Consider the following 15,571-nt stretch of genomic DNA (forward strand, 5'->3'; position numbering starts at 1 on the left):
CCTGGGTTTAATTGTATGTTTAAAGAGGCCATGTTGAGGGTCAGAAGAGGTCAAGCTTAGGAGTCAAGTTATGTATAAATGGACAAAAGCAGACAATTTATTTAAACTCTTGCATCCCTATTTCCTTAACTCATGAAAACTGGGATGATAATACATACAGCAGAGGGTAGAAATCAGACCACACAGGTAAAGCGCCAGGCACAGTGCCTGACACAGAGTAGATACCCAATATATGTGAGTTCCTCCTTTCAAGAGCTTATCTCTTCTCCCCAACCTCAGTTCTGGCCAATGTGTCACCACACCTTCGTAGAAATCCTCTCCTTACCCTTCCTACTAACCCATCCCCCAGCTCCTGCCTCTCCTGGAGGTAGAGATTTGGTTAGGTAGCCTGATTTTAATCCCAGCTACGCTCAGTTCTGGATGAGTTAATGAGTTAATGTGGATTCAGGCAGGTCACTAAGTCCCTTGAACTCTCTGGGCTTCCTCATCTAAATTCACTCATAGGACCAAATTCATTCGCTCATTCAACAAATTTAACACGTATTCACTGAGTATCTACTATGAGCCATGCCCTAAGAGTATGGCATTGAGTAAGATGGAGATCTCCCTGCCCCCATGGAATATGGAAGAAAGAAAAAGGAAAGAGTGTGATTTCAGAGAAGGAGAACTACTCTCGTGGAAATAAGACAATGTACCGTGATGGAGAATGCCTCCATGAGGCCTCTCTGCTGAGGGGATGTTTCAACTAGAGGGAGAGCAAGAATATGGGCACTGAGATGGCAACCAAGCTAAGCTCTTAGCAGTTCTTGATCCAAGGTTCTCCTTATCTCAAATACATTCAGTGATTCCTTGCCTACAATATTAGGTTAAAACTGGTTTGATGTGTTGGAGGCCTTCTGCAACCTGGCCCTTGTTTACTTTCCTAACCTTGTATAAAAGGATCCCAGCTTAAGTGTAAGTAGAATTCGATATGTCTAGGCATGTCTGGCAACAGGGGAGCACACCCTGTCACGAGTCTGTTTGCATGAGGAGTGAGAAACCTCCAAGAAGAAGGCTCATCTTGCTTAAAGGAAGGGCCTGCCCTGTGAGCTTGACAGAGTAATAGATCCTTATCCCTCCAAAGCTCCAGAGAGAGAGGCAGTTCTGTCACTCAAATACGTGGCCCAGATCCACACCTATCCAAGTTCTGGAGATGGGGCAGGGAGCCCAGGAACCCAGGCAGCCCTGCTTGGGACCTTTGTGTAGGAGTAGCCCAGAGAGGAGACAGGCTTCTCCCTGACTTTGCCATTGTCCCTTAGCAACTTGCATTCCTTCAGAGCCACAAAGCAGAAGTGCCCTCCCAGAGGCATTTGGAATGGTCAGGACTTAAGGTGGCTCCAAATAAGCACTGAGGGCTAGAGTCAAGGAAACCAGAGGTACTCTCTGTGTGTCACTCAATATGGTCCCCAGAGTAGTCAGGATCTCAGTAGGAAACACAGTACTTGCAAATGAGAGGACTGAGGGAAATTTAAAGAATGGATCTTTCATGGGGATTTGAGTGGGGTTAAGGAAAACCAGTAAGAGATGGGTGCAGTTCTTGAGGGCTAGGTATCAGCAGGAAGCTGTTACCACCAGTAGGCCTGAAAGGGAAAAGGCAGAAGTGGTTACTGCAACCAAGCACTGGGCAAGAGCTGGAGCCATAGGCCGCAAGACAGAAGCTATCGGCCTGGGTAACGATCGCAGCCACCAGCAGGCTGCCACCCAGCATGGAGGGAGCCACCTTCCTGCGGCTTGCAAATGCCCAGCAGTGGACAAACCTAACCAGAAGCCAAATGGCAAGGCCATGGAAGGCTAAGTCGTTCCTTGAGGTCAACCTCCTGAACACAGAGTAGGATGGAGAAGAGTGAAGAGTACACATAGAATATTCAGTACACTCCATCTCTTAACGCCTACGGGCTGGGGAGGCTTAAGGAAACTAAGTTATACTAATTTCCCCTACTCTTCGCCTCATAAACACTCTCTCTTAGGAACAGAAATGAATAATCCTGTGCTCCCATTCAGAACACAGGACTCAGAGTCAAAGACTTGGGTTAAAATCCCAGCTCTGTCACTGTAGCAGTTTCCTAGGCTGCTGTCATAATTTACCACAAACTGAGTGGCATAAAATAAGAGAAATTTATTCTTGCCCAGTTCTGGAGGCTAAAGGCCCCAAAATCAAAACATATGTTAAAGGTACTCTGAACAATTGGTGCATAAATAAACTGTTCAATGGAACAGACTAAAAATCTAGAAAATAAGACCAACTATATACTGAAATTTAGTATATGGCCAAGATCGTTTTTGTTTGTTTTTTGCCAGGAGGTATTCTCCTCTAATCAAGATAGTTTTTTAATCAGTGGAGATAACATGGATTTTTCAATAAATGATATTGGGACAATAGGGTAGCCTTCTGGGATAAAATAAAATATTCATACCTAACCCCACACAGAAAAACAAATTTCTGAAAGATCAAACACTTAAATACTAAAAATGAAATCATAAAAGTACTACAACAAACCATGGAATAATTTTTATATTATTACATTTGGGAGAGGCAGGCCTTTCTAAGAATAATACCCATATCAGAAGTCATTTTAAAACTGTTTAATACTTTTAGTTACATAAATATAGAATGATTTCCCATGGAAACATAAACACCATAAACAGAGTCAACAGACACATGAAAAGCTAGGAGAATATATTTGCCAATCATACCACAGATGAAGGGCTAATTTCCTAAGTATTTAAACAACTCTTACAAATAAGAAAAAGATTGACCCATAGAAAAATGGACAAAGTATAAAGAGAGTCCACAAAAAGGAAACTGTATATGGTTCTTAAAATATAAAAGCATGTGCCACTTCACTTTTAATAAGAGAAATGCGGATTAAAACTACAGCAAAGTACTATTTTTTTTTAACCTACAGAGGTAAAAAAAAAAAAAAAAAAATGCCGCAAGAATCAGCAATGTTTGCTAACACACAATCTTGCCCACTGTCACACCCTGCTGGCATGTTCTCACAACCTCCAAGGACAGCAACTGACAATATCTATCAAAATTTTAACTAGACATACTCTGTGACCCAGCAATCACACTTCTGAGATGTATTTTACAGATATATTCTCACAAATGCTAAATATCCATTTGAGCAAGGATATTCTTTGCAGCATTATTCACTATGGCAGGTTGGAAATTATCTAAATGTGGATGTTCATACAACGGAATACTATCACTCAAAAGAAGTGGGGGAGCGGGGTAGAGTTAGGCACCTCTATTTGTCCTAATATGGGACTATCTCCAAGACATGTAAAGGTAAACTTGAAGCCAAGTGTGAGGAGGGAGAGCTGGAGGAAACTCTTTGCTGCTGGCTGCCCCTATTCACGCCACAGCACCCACATCCCCAGGCACAGCGTCTGCTAAGGAAGCTAAAGTTTCAGGTCACTTGCAGAGGCCCCTGCCAAGGCCCTGGGAGGGGACCCAGCAGTGTGTTCACATGGTCCTGTGCTTTTATAGAATTTGCAAAAGATATTTTAATCACAGTTGTTCAAGATGACAGTGTCTTTCTCTTCCAACTTCCGCTCTGTCACACATCACCTTGTGTCAAGTGACGCTGGAGCAGCCACAGGCTTTTCTGGGACCTAGCTGTGGGGAAGGTAAGTTAGAGACACATTCACTGTGGGTTCAGTGGGATGTGTTCACATGCAGTAACTTCCATGCATACTTATTGTTTGCCATCCTGTGCTGAAAAGCCTCTCAGATATATTCCTATTGTCCACTGTGCCACCTCACCTGGGATGGCCACACAAAGGTAGAGGTCACAAAAACTGCATGTCGGGAAGTTTATTAATTTTTTTTAAAATACCATGTTATTTTTCTGGAATTTAGGGTATTTTTGGTACTTATCAGTTTTTTTTTTAAATGTGTAACTTGGTTTGTTTTTTGGTTTTTGGTTTTTTTTTGAGACGAAGTCTCGCTCTTGTCCCCTAGGCTGGAGTGCGATGGCACAATCTCGGCTCACTGCAACCTCCACCTCCTGGGTTCAAGTGATTCTCCTGCCTCAGCCCCTCGAGTAGCTGGGATTACAGGCACCTGCCACCACGCCTGGCTAATTTTTGCATTTTTAGTAGAGACGGGGTTTCACCATGTTGGCCAGGCTGGTCTCAAACTCCTGACCTCAGGTGATCCACCCGCCTCAGCCTCCCAAAGTGCTGGGATTACAGGTGTGAGCCACTGTGCCCAGCCGATTTTTCTATTTTTTATACCCAAAATTAAAAAGTAAAATGCAGAATACCATGTTAACCTTTGTCTTTAATTAAAAAAAAAAAAAAAAAAAGACCTGACACTGTGACTCATGCGCATAATCCAGCACTTTGGGAGGCCAAGGTGGGACCTGGGCAACATAGCGAGATCCCATCTCTATAAAACAAAGAGAGAGAGAGAGAGAGAGAGAGAGAGAGAAGAGGAGGAGGAGGAGGAGAAGGAGAACAACAACAGCTACTACTACTGTCAGGAGTGTCCTTCCGATTGTTTTAGATCACTGGAGTCCAAGTTAGAGAACAGGTAACCTGATACTACCCTGTTTGCCCCCTCAAAAGGGAAACTTTTGTTGGTAGAAAACTCATGTTCAGCACTTTATAGTGGCCTTTTGTCTCCCCTACAGAGTCCTCAAAGTCAGAGTTTCTCATATATACCTTAGTGGTTGGCTTCTCATCTCTCTTCAATTATATTAAAATGGACAGATTGTCTCTAGTGTTTCACTACTGGCAAACAATCCTATCATGAACATTTATGTACATACAGTGTTTCACGCTAGTGCCAGGTGTTTCTGTAGGACAGATTCCTAGAAGCAGAATAATTGCATTAAAGGCTGTGCACACTTAGATTGTTCTCCAGTATTGTGGTTCACCCATACCATGGTAAATTATGTGGCCGATAAAAATCGTGAAGTAGAGGATAGAGCAATTCCTAAAGGAGGGGGGTGGTGAGGAGCACAAGGGCACAGGCTGCAAAACAAGATATATGGCATGCCTTTAAGATGAGAGTGAGTAGGGAGTACAAGAGGAGGCTTCCACTTCCTGCTTCAGAGTCCTTTATTTTTCCAGAATTTTAAAAATAAGCAGATACTATCATTATAATTTTTTAATATTAACAGAAAGAAGGTACACCTGTTGTTACACAACTATATCAATACTTACAGGGGAAATTCTTCTTCTGTTATCAGGAATGTTCTAACTTTACATGAAGAGGCTGGTCCCACCTCTCTCTGGGACTTGCTTCTGAAACAAACATTATCCCCGGGACTTTAGAATTACTGTTTATCTTGGCTTGAGCTGGCAAAGAGAGTCTGCCCCCGACATCACACCAGATACGGTGATTTCTGCCTTGCCTCAGTGCTGGCATATTTCCAGCCCTTCTTAAAATAAGCCTTGGGGCAGGTTCAGGAGGATCTACTCCTTGGCTGCCCAAGGACACCAGAGGACCCTGGTGGTTCCCACACTTACCCATATTTACTACCATGAGGCACTGCTGTACTTTGGGTGATTCATGAAGACAAAAACAGGAGCAACAATGTTTCAGAGCTCGAAGAGTGTTGGGCTGGGCTTCCAAGCTGTGTAAGGGACATTTTGGGGGAGTATCTGCAGGAGGCTGGAGGTCTGAAGGCGGGTCAGTGAGCACAGCGGATGAAGGGCACATGCCTAGGAGCCACTGATGGCAGAGTGAGGGCAAAAGCTGGTCCCGTGGAGGCTGAGGGGTCTCAGGCCATTAGTAGTCAAGCAGAGAAGGACAGGGAGTGGGAGTTCTGGGGTGTCTCTAGCAAGGGTATGACTAACCAAAGCCACTCTGAAGCTAACCGCCCCCCACTTCTCTCAGCCAGTCAATCATTAAGTCCTGTGAGTTGATTGTTTCTCCCTTCTTCCTTGTACTAAGAAGTGTCCAGCATGTGCCAAACCATTCTAGGTGCTGGCGATACATCAATGAGTAGTGCCCTGCTGTCACGGAGTCTATGTCTAAAGTTGAAAAAAGCAATTGCATAATTATGTTTTGTGACTATATTGTAATGAAGTAAAAGCAATGCTGTAAGGCCTGCAGTTTTTTAAAAAACCAACTTTATTTACCTGAGTTTCCTAAACTTACCTCAGAAATCATCCTCCTCCTCCATTTTTCGTGTATATAAAATTTATTTCTAAAGTGGTTTTAAGTTTACAGGAAAGCTGAGTGGAAAGGAGACTTCCCATATGCCTCTAGTGCCCACGTGTGCACAGCCTCCCCCACTATCAACATCCTGCACCAACGTGATACTTTTGTTAGAATAGATGAACCAACGTTGACACAACATTAACAATCAAAGTCCACAGCTTACATTACGGCCTCTTTTTTTTTTTTTTAACATAACAATGTGTTACCACTGAGACTGGCAGGTATAGGCAGGAGGGAGCCTACAGAGTTTCTCGGAGGGAAGTGGCACACTTGTATTAGTATTCTCTGCACAACCAGTTCACTCATTTCTCCTTGTCTGACCGAAGAATGTGTCCTTACCTTCTGAGTTCCATTTGGTTCAGATGCTACAGACACCTCCCTGGCCCAGGCTACTGAAATGACTTTCAAACTGATCTAGCAGCCACCAGACCATTCGCCTCCCTCACCCCTATTCAGCTCTGAATCCAGAGCCCTAGTTAATTGAAGAGCATCACTTGCTCTGTGACATGAGCTTACTCAAACTTTTTCAGTAACTCCCCACCAGTGGTTTCCCATGTAATTATCCATAGAGCCCATTTGGTGATGGCAGTTGAATATAGTGGTTAAAAACATAGGCTCTGATATCGGTAGCCCAAAGACTACTACATCCTAGCCCTGGAAATCCCAATTTCCTCACCTTTAAAAAGTGGTAGAGGGGCACATGGTGGCACAAAAGTGGCATGGTGGCTCATGCCTGTAATCCCAGCACTTTGGGAGGCCAAGCCAGGCAGATCACGAGGTCAAGAGACTGAGACCATCCTGGCCAACAAGGTGAAACTCTGTCTGTACTAAGAATACCAAAATTAGCTGAATGTGGTGGTTCATGCCTGTAGTCCCAGCTACTCAGGAGGCTGAGGCAGGAGAATCACTTGAACCCGGGAGGTGGAGGTTGGAGTGAGCTGAGATTGCACCACCACACTCCAGCCTGGGCAACAGAGCAAGACTCCATCTTAAAAAAGTAAATAAATAAAGCAGTAGTGGGGAGGCCAAGGCAGGAGGATATTACTTGAGGTCACAAATTCAAGATCAGCCTGGAAAACAAAGCAAAACTCACCTCTACCAAAAAAAAAAATTAGCTGGAGTGGTGTGTGCCTGTAATCCCAGCTACTCTGAAGGCTGAGGCTGGAGGATCATCTGAGCCCAGGCAGTCGAGACTTCGGTGAGTCATGATCATGCCAGTGCACTCCAGCCTGGACAACAGAACAAGAACCCAACTCTTTAAAAAAGAAGTGGTAGAGACTACGATGGAATAGAGATAGAATGTCTAGTCTAAATGGCACAGCAGTTACTCAGCTCCAGTGGCTTGTTGCCAAATCTCCCCATTGTTAAGGAAAAAACATTGTAAACTTGATGTTTATGTGAAATCTAATTTTGTTTTGCTGTAGCAGCTGTAGTAGAGTGCAACATATGACCACAAATTCCTCCCATCTCTATCTGCCCACCCTTTACAATATGACATTGCTGCTCCTCCATCAGAGATGAATTCTGTTCCTCCTTCTCCCCATTCTAGCCGGGCCTTGTGACTTGTGTTGGCCAATAAGATGCAGTGGGCGTAGCATTTGTAACACTGAGTCGAGACCTCAAAAAGTCTTGAAACTTTGGCTTTGACCCTCTTGGAATGCTCTGCTCTTCTGTAAAGAGGCCCAGGATAGCCGGAAGGAAGAAAATTGAGATACCGGCAGAAAGAAGTCACATGGGCAGACAGAAGCAAACTCATCTCAGCCATTCCAGCCGCCCTAGCTGAGGTTTCACACTTGGGAGTGAGGCTGTCTAGGACCAACTAGCTAAACTGCCAACTGAATGCAACCACATGAGTGTGCCCAGGTGAGACCAGGAGGAGAATCACCAGGTTAAGCCACAGAATTGTGAGGAAAAGTAAATCATTGTGGTTTTAAGCCACTAAATTGGGGTGATTTGTTACACAGCCATAGATAGCAGACAGAAATGAGCCTTAGATAAGAGACAGAAATGATTAATGCACCTTTCCAACCAACCAAACAACTCCAGTCACCAGTTAGTGATCTCTTAGGTGTGAACTGCTTGGGGACAGGAATCATATCTTGTTGATCTTGGTATCCTGAGTGCCTACCATTGCCTGATAATTAACACATAGTAAATCCTTTGTGAACATATAAATGGAGCTATAAGACAAGCTCCTATCACAGCTGCAACAGCCTTGAGGATAGGGCTTTATCGTATGTGCCTTTCTAATCCCAACAGGCACTAACATTTTCTCTTGCAGTTTCTATAATCCTGTGTTAGGGTTCTCCAAAGAAACAGAACCAATAGGAGAAACAGAGAGAGAGAGAGATTGATTATGGGAATTGGCTCATGTGATTATGGAGATCAGGAAGCCCCACAATCTGCTGACTGCAAGTTGGAGAACAAGGGAAGTCAGTAGTGTAATTCAGTCCAAGTTTGAAAGTTATTTCAGTAGCCTGGAGAAGGGCAGTGTCTGTAGCATCTGAATCAAATGAACCTCAAAAGATACGGGCACATTCATGGGTCAGACAAGGAGAAGTGAGTGAACTCATTGTGCAGAAAACACTAATCTACGTGTGCCCTTCCCTCAAGAATCTGCAGCTCTGATGTTCAAGGGTAAAAGAAGATGGATGACTGGGCTCAAATAGAGAGAATTTGCCCTTCCTCTACTTTTTTGTTCTATTCAAGCCCTCAATGTATTGGGTGATGTGGACCCACATTGATGAGGGAAGATCTTCATTTAGTCTACCAATTCAAATGCTAATCGCTTCCAAGAAACACTCTCACAGATGTACCCAGAAATAATATTTTACCAGCTATCTGGGCATCACTTAGCCCAGTCAAATTGACACATAAAATTAACCATCACAAATCCTTATTTTAAAAAAGTTTGTTCAGTGATGAAGTAGTGCAAATAGAATAACAAAATGGAGTGGCTAATGAACAATGGAGCCAAAAAGAATTGTGACATTTTGCTACATCTTGGGAGAACAAGAGAATTGTTTGCCTTGACCTAATACAACCTCAAAGAAACAATAGGGAGTCTTGATGGAGGCAGAAAATGAAGTGAAGCCAGATCCGCCCCAAACTGGGAAACCCCAAACCAGGCAGGACTATGAGCAGTAGCCAATGGGTGCTAGGTTAGGAAGTGTCTGAATTTTGAGAATGGAGAAAATAATACAAAAGCAACACAAGATAAAATTGAGGCTGGGCACAGTGGCTCATGCCTGTAATCCCAGAACTTTAGGAGGCCAAGGTGGGCTGATCACCTGAGGTCAGGAGTTCAAGACCAGCCTAGCCAACATGGTGAAACCCCATTTCTACTAAAAATACCCAAAAAAATTAGCCAGGCATGGTGGCATGCACCTGTAGTCCCAGCTACTAGGGAGGCTGAGAATCACTTGAACCCAGGAGGCAGAGGTTGCAGTGAGCTGAGATTGTGCCATTGCACTCCAGCTTGGGCAACAGAGTGAGACTCTGTGTCAAAAAAAAAAAAATTGAAATTTACCTACTCTGTCTTGGAAAAACCTTTCATGCTAGGGACTGGGGGTTGACAAAGTACCAAGGCTGATGGAGCCCTTGGGCATCTGCCTTCCTCTGCCCTTTGCCATCATGAATGAAGAAGACTTCACTCGAAGGCTGAGCAGCATCTTTCAAAAAAAAAAAAAAAAAGAATGCAGTAGGGAAAGGGAGTGCGTGGGGGCTAAAAACCAGCCTCATTCTACGAACACTCAGCCCATATTCCCCTCCCTGACTCTAACTTTTGTTAGAGTGTCCTATATTCTATCAGGCCACCCTGAGTGGGAGGGTCCCCTTCTACAGGCTCCTCTGCAGGCTGTTCTTTTGAAACATAAACTCCTAAGTGTTAGAATTGGAAGGGATCTTAGACACTGTTTGGATCAATCCAACCCCATTCATTTTACTACTTAAGAAGTAAACAGTGTCCAACTGGGAGCATGAATCCCAGAACCTTTGGTTAAAAGTCTGAAGTTCGATCTCTGGCCTGTCTGGCTGCCTCATTTGAAGACTGCCCTGGATGTTTACTTTTCATCTGATTTCACCCATGTGATAAGGAATTGGCTGCAGTGTTGTGGAAAAGATCGCCGGACCTGGAGTTAGGAAATAGACCTTCAAATCCTAGCTCTGTCTCTGGCAAGCTGTGGAACTCCAGACATTACTTACGCCCTCCGTGCCTCAGTTTCCTGGCTTGTGAGATGGTAATAATAACGGGACAAACTTTTCAGGATTGTTGGGAGATGATTAAATAAGATGAGCTATGTATGTAAAGGGCTTGTCAAGCCTCCTGGAACAGATAATACTCCTTAACATGTTTTCTTTCTTTGTTGTTTTGTTTTTGTTTTTGTTTTTTGAGGTGAAGTCTCTTTTTGTCATCCAGGCTGGAGTGCAGTGGCACAATCTCAGCTCACTGCAACCTCCGCCTCCCGGGTTCAAGCAATTCTCCTGCCTCAGCCTCCCGAGTAGCTGGGATTACAGGCACCTGCCACCATGCCCAGCTAATTTTTGTATTTTTAGTGGAGATGGGGTTTCACCATGTTGGTCAGGCTGGCCTCAAACTCCTGACCTCAAGTGATCCACCCACCTCGGCCTCCCAAAGTGCTGAGATTACAGGCGTGAGCCCCAGCGCCCGGGCTCCTTAACGTGTTTTCTTCTTCTTCTGCTGCTGCTGCTGCTGCTGCTATTTTTAATCAATTGCTCTGAGCCTTGGTTTAGGAATGCAGCAAATGTAGAATTAAAACATGTAAAGTGGGTGGGCCATAGTGGCTCACACCTGTAATCCCAGCACTTTGAAGGTGAGGTGGGTGAATCACTTGAGCTTAGGGGTTTGAGACCATCCTAGGGAACATGGCAAAACACTGTCTCTACAAAAAATACAAAAATAATCCGGTGTGGTGGTGCACACCTGTAGTCCCAGCTACTTGGAGGCTGAGGTGGAAGGATTGCTAGAGCCTGGGAGGCCAAGGCTGCAGTGAGCAATGATCATGCCACTGCACTCCAGCCTGGGCAATAGAGTAAGACCCTATTTAAGGAAAAAACATGTCTTTAAATTTCAACACTTTTTAAGACTCATGGTTAGGTATTTTGTAGAATGTCCCCCAATCTGGGATTGTCTGGTGTTTTCTCATGAAAAGACTAAGGTTGTCGATTTTGGCAGGCGTAGCACAAAGGTGATGTCCTTCTCGTTGCGGCATACGGGGGCACATGATGTCAACATGATTTATCGCTGGTGATCTTCATCTTGACCATTCGGTTCAGGTGGTGTTTGTGAGGTTTCTCCACTGCAAAGTTACTCTTTTTCTCTTTCCATAGTCTGTAAGAAGCAGGTCCCTAAGTCCAGAGCACACTCAAGGCAACAGGAAATAAGCTGCACCTCCTGGAGAAAGGGAAATCAAAGAATCTGTGATAGTGTGTGAACACCACTCAGGTATTCACGTATTTGGGGGCAGATACTTGAAGGTTTTGCAAATGTCCTGTTTTTCCTTAAAGTTTTATCTACTGCTTTTAACATTCATCAATGGATCTTGCCTGTAGCAATTATTATTGTGATGATCTAATCGTGATTTTGTATTTTCCTTATTCCTGATACATTTATAATTAGAATTCTTTTGCAAGTAAGATTTATCCCTTCTCTCTCATTTAGTTATTTATTCAATACTTTATTTACATCAGTATGGATTCATAAAGGTTTATTTTACTCTTGGAGTTATAATCCAGTATTATTATCTCTTACCATTGCTCAAACTGTTCCAGATTTGGCCATTGGGAGCTCTTTCAAGTTGGCTCCTGTGTCCTTTTGATATGCCCTTTACCGCCCTTTTTTTTTTTTTTTTTTTAAGCACTTCTTTATTTTCTGGTACTACAAGTTGTTCCAGGATCATCTTATGTGTTCCCTGTCCCAGCTCAAGAATTAACCATTTTTCCAAGGAACCCTGGTTCATTTATTGGAGAATGTTATCTAGAAACCAAGGTCTGGATGCTAAGTATTCTTGTTGCTAATGGGGTATCACTTCTTTTAGGCCCTCTTTGCAGACAAAGCTAACAAATATATGTATATATATTAACATACGTATGTGTGTGTGTATATATATACAATATCTATATTTATTTCTCTATCTGTGTGTACATACATATACATCATATAGACATCTATGGATTATAAATCTATATAGAGATCTGAGATAAAGATATCTATATAGATCTATTAAAGATATTCTATACTATTAAGTGTACATATGTGTATTAAAATGCACATGAATTCATACTGATATCTCCAGCCCAAATCCAGCACCACCACCATCCTAACACCCCTCTTCTTTCTGTGACAGTGAGAAACCTGCCTCCCACTAGCGACAATTTATTTACTTATTTGTTCAACACTGGTATGCATAGAAAGCAGTTGTGGAATTGCTGACCTGTAACGGGTTCTTGACAACCCCAAAGGTGGCTTGTACTCAGTGTGAACAAAACTGAGTTCTTCCTTTTATAACCAACCCAGACCTCTCTTACTCCTTTTCTCTACTCCTTTCTCTCCCCATCTATACTCTATTGCTGTGATTCACACCAGAAACATGGATGCCATCCCTGACATCTCTCTGCCTCCCCTCCCACAGCCAATTACCTCATCTAGCCTTATCTTTCACCTCTTCTCCCCACCCCGCGTGCATGGGCAGGCACACACATGCATGAGCACACACATAACACATATACACACATAATATGCTCCTGCTGCTTTCGTTCTCCAACTGTATCAAGCTTTGGGGCATTGTACATGCTGTTCCATCTGCTTGCAACACTTTTCCTCTTCCCACTCCTCCTTTAATTGGCTAACTTCACGCGTCTACCTCTTTCAGGAAACCATCTGTGACCACTCTCCAAGTCTACGTCAGGATACCTCATTCCCTTGATATTGTGAGTTTCTCTCCTGTTTTAGCATTTATCTTTTTTTTGTTTGTTTTGTTTTGAAACAGGGCCTCACTCTGTCACCCAGGCTAGAGTGCAGTTTCACCATCTGGGCTCACTACAACCTCTGCCTCCTAGGCTCAAGTGATCCCCCCACCTCAGCCTCCCAAGTAGCTGGGACTACAGACGTGCACTACCACGCCTGGCAAAGTTTTGTATTTTTTGTAGGGACAGGGTTTTGCCATGTTGCCCAGGCTGGTCTCAAACTCCTGGGCTCAAGCAATCTGCCCATCTTGGCCTCCAAAAGTGATGGGATTACAGGCGTGAGCCACTGCACCTGGCCACATTTATCTTTCTGTATTCGCAATTCTCACTTACTCTTCCAAATACCTGTGAAGCAGCACTTCCCAAATTGTCTCAAGCATTGAATGAAGTATCAGTAGAATGTGAGCTCCATGGAGACAAGTGTGTGTCTATTCTGCTCATTGTTGTATCCTCAGTGTCTAGAACAGTGTATGGCACTCGTAGGTACTAGTTAATATTTGTTGAGTGAATTAATTAATGTAGCACTCGGCCTCCAAGATGGCCCCATATGACCTTCACCTTCTGGTGTCCCCACACTGAATTAGGGCTGGTCTGTGTGATTAATAGGGTATGGTGGAGGTGACAGTTCCTTCCAAGGGAAGGTTATGAAGTTTCCACCTTGGCTTCTTGGGTAGCTCACGGTGGGGTAAGCCCCAACTGCCATGTCATGAGGACACACAAGCAGCCCTGTGGAGAGCCCAGAAGGTGAAGAACTGAGGCCTCCCACCAGCAGCCAACACCCACTTGCCAGCCCTGTGACTGAGCCACCTAGAATATGGATCCTCCAGTTCTAGCGACACTTCCAATGACTGGAGCCTCATGAAAGACACCAAGCCAAAACTGCTCAGCCAAGCTACTTCCAAGTTTTTGATCCCCAGAAACTTTGAGAAATAGCTTTTCATTGTTGTTTTAAGCCACTATGTTTTTGGGGTAATGTGTTACATGGGAGTAATTAACGGACACAGTACTGTCTTACAGAAAAGAGCATCATGATTAAATAAGTTTGGGAAACACTGGATTAAACAGCTAAAGGGATTTCTCAGAGGACTCCTCAGAGCTTTTAATATACAATACTCATGGAGAATCCCATCCTCATATAATGACTTACTTCTTTTTCATCTTATTAACTCTTTCCAGTTTGGAAATGTAGTTGTAAGTAAACCTACAATTGGCCAGCATCCCAAATAAAATAACACCAAGACTGTCTAAGGGCAGCAGGACAGGAAGAATCTCTTGAGGATTTGGGCCGGAAATTCCTACTTTTTCCTCCTTCAAAAGTCACCTTTGTCCTGGGAATCCCATGAATTATGGCTGCATCCACCAAGCTGGAATCAGAAGACAATATTCTCCCCTTCACCACTTGGATGGACCCAAACACGGGCACTTTTACTTAACCTTCCATAGCAAAACTGAGATCATAATGACTGACAAAACTTTGCAGGAAACCCAGTGTAGGGAATTGAATTGGGTCCCCAGAATTCCCAAACATATCCCCAAAAGAGATATGTTCAAGTCCTAAGCTCCAGTACCTGTAAATGTGACATTATTTGGAAACATGGTCTTTCCAGATGTATTCAAGTTAAGATGAGCTCAGAGTAGATTAGGGTGGGCCCTAAATCCAATGATCAGTGTCTTTTATAAGAGAAAGGAGGTTTATTTGGACACAGAGACACAGAGACCCATAGGGAACAGCCATGTTACAACAGAGGCCAAGATTGGAGTGATGCTTCGACAAGCCGAGGAACATCAAAGCCTGCCAGCAACCATCAGGAACTAAAAGACAGGCATGGAACAGATCCTCCCTCAGGGCCTGCAGAAGAAACCAACCCTGCCAACAGCTCGATTTCAGTCTGCTGGCCTCCTAAACTGTGAGACGATAAATTTCGGTCGTTTTATGCCACCCAGTTTGTGATGCTTTGGTTCAGCAGCCCTAGGAAAGTAACAGATCCAGGAAGAACTGAAAGGAATTGCTCAGAGGAGCATAAAAGTGGAGTGCCACCCAGCAATGGAGCTGCCTCCTTGCCCCTTGGCCCTTGGCTCCCGGCCCTGCCAGGATTCTGCCTCACCAAGGTAGGGGCTACTTGGGAACAGCCTGGCCTAACTAGTGCCCTCAGGGTTCAGGTCCAGGAGAGAGAAGTACAGAGAGATGCTTCCTCTAACTCTGCCCAAGGCCTCAGTAACAAATCCCCATTTCCTGACTCAGACACTCTTTATTCCAGTAGAATGGACATTGGGAACATATGTTCCTTTCAGAGAATGTAATGTTCCCACCATAAGGGATGGACTCATGGGTTATCTTAAAACGTAATTGTCTACTGTTACTACAAGAGA

At 43.9% G+C, this 15,571-nt stretch overlaps 1 long non-coding RNA gene across 1 annotated transcript; it reads right to left on the reverse strand.

Moving 5' to 3' along the window:
• Positions 1 to 11,298: 11,298 nt before the first annotated feature.
• On the reverse strand, positions 11,299 to 14,481 carry LOC110743747. Its single transcript, XR_002523273.2, has 2 exons — positions 13,535 to 14,481; positions 11,299 to 11,630 (listed from the first exon to the last, which is right to left on the reverse strand). It is a non-coding gene; the product is annotated as an uncharacterized LOC110743747 (long non-coding RNA).
• Between the last annotated feature and the right edge of the window lie 1,090 nt (positions 14,482 to 15,571).

This window comes from Papio anubis, chromosome 7, assembly GCF_008728515.1.
Source record: "Papio anubis isolate 15944 chromosome 7, Panubis1.0, whole genome shotgun sequence".
Classification (NCBI taxonomy): Eukaryota; Metazoa; Chordata; class Mammalia; order Primates; family Cercopithecidae; genus Papio; species Papio anubis.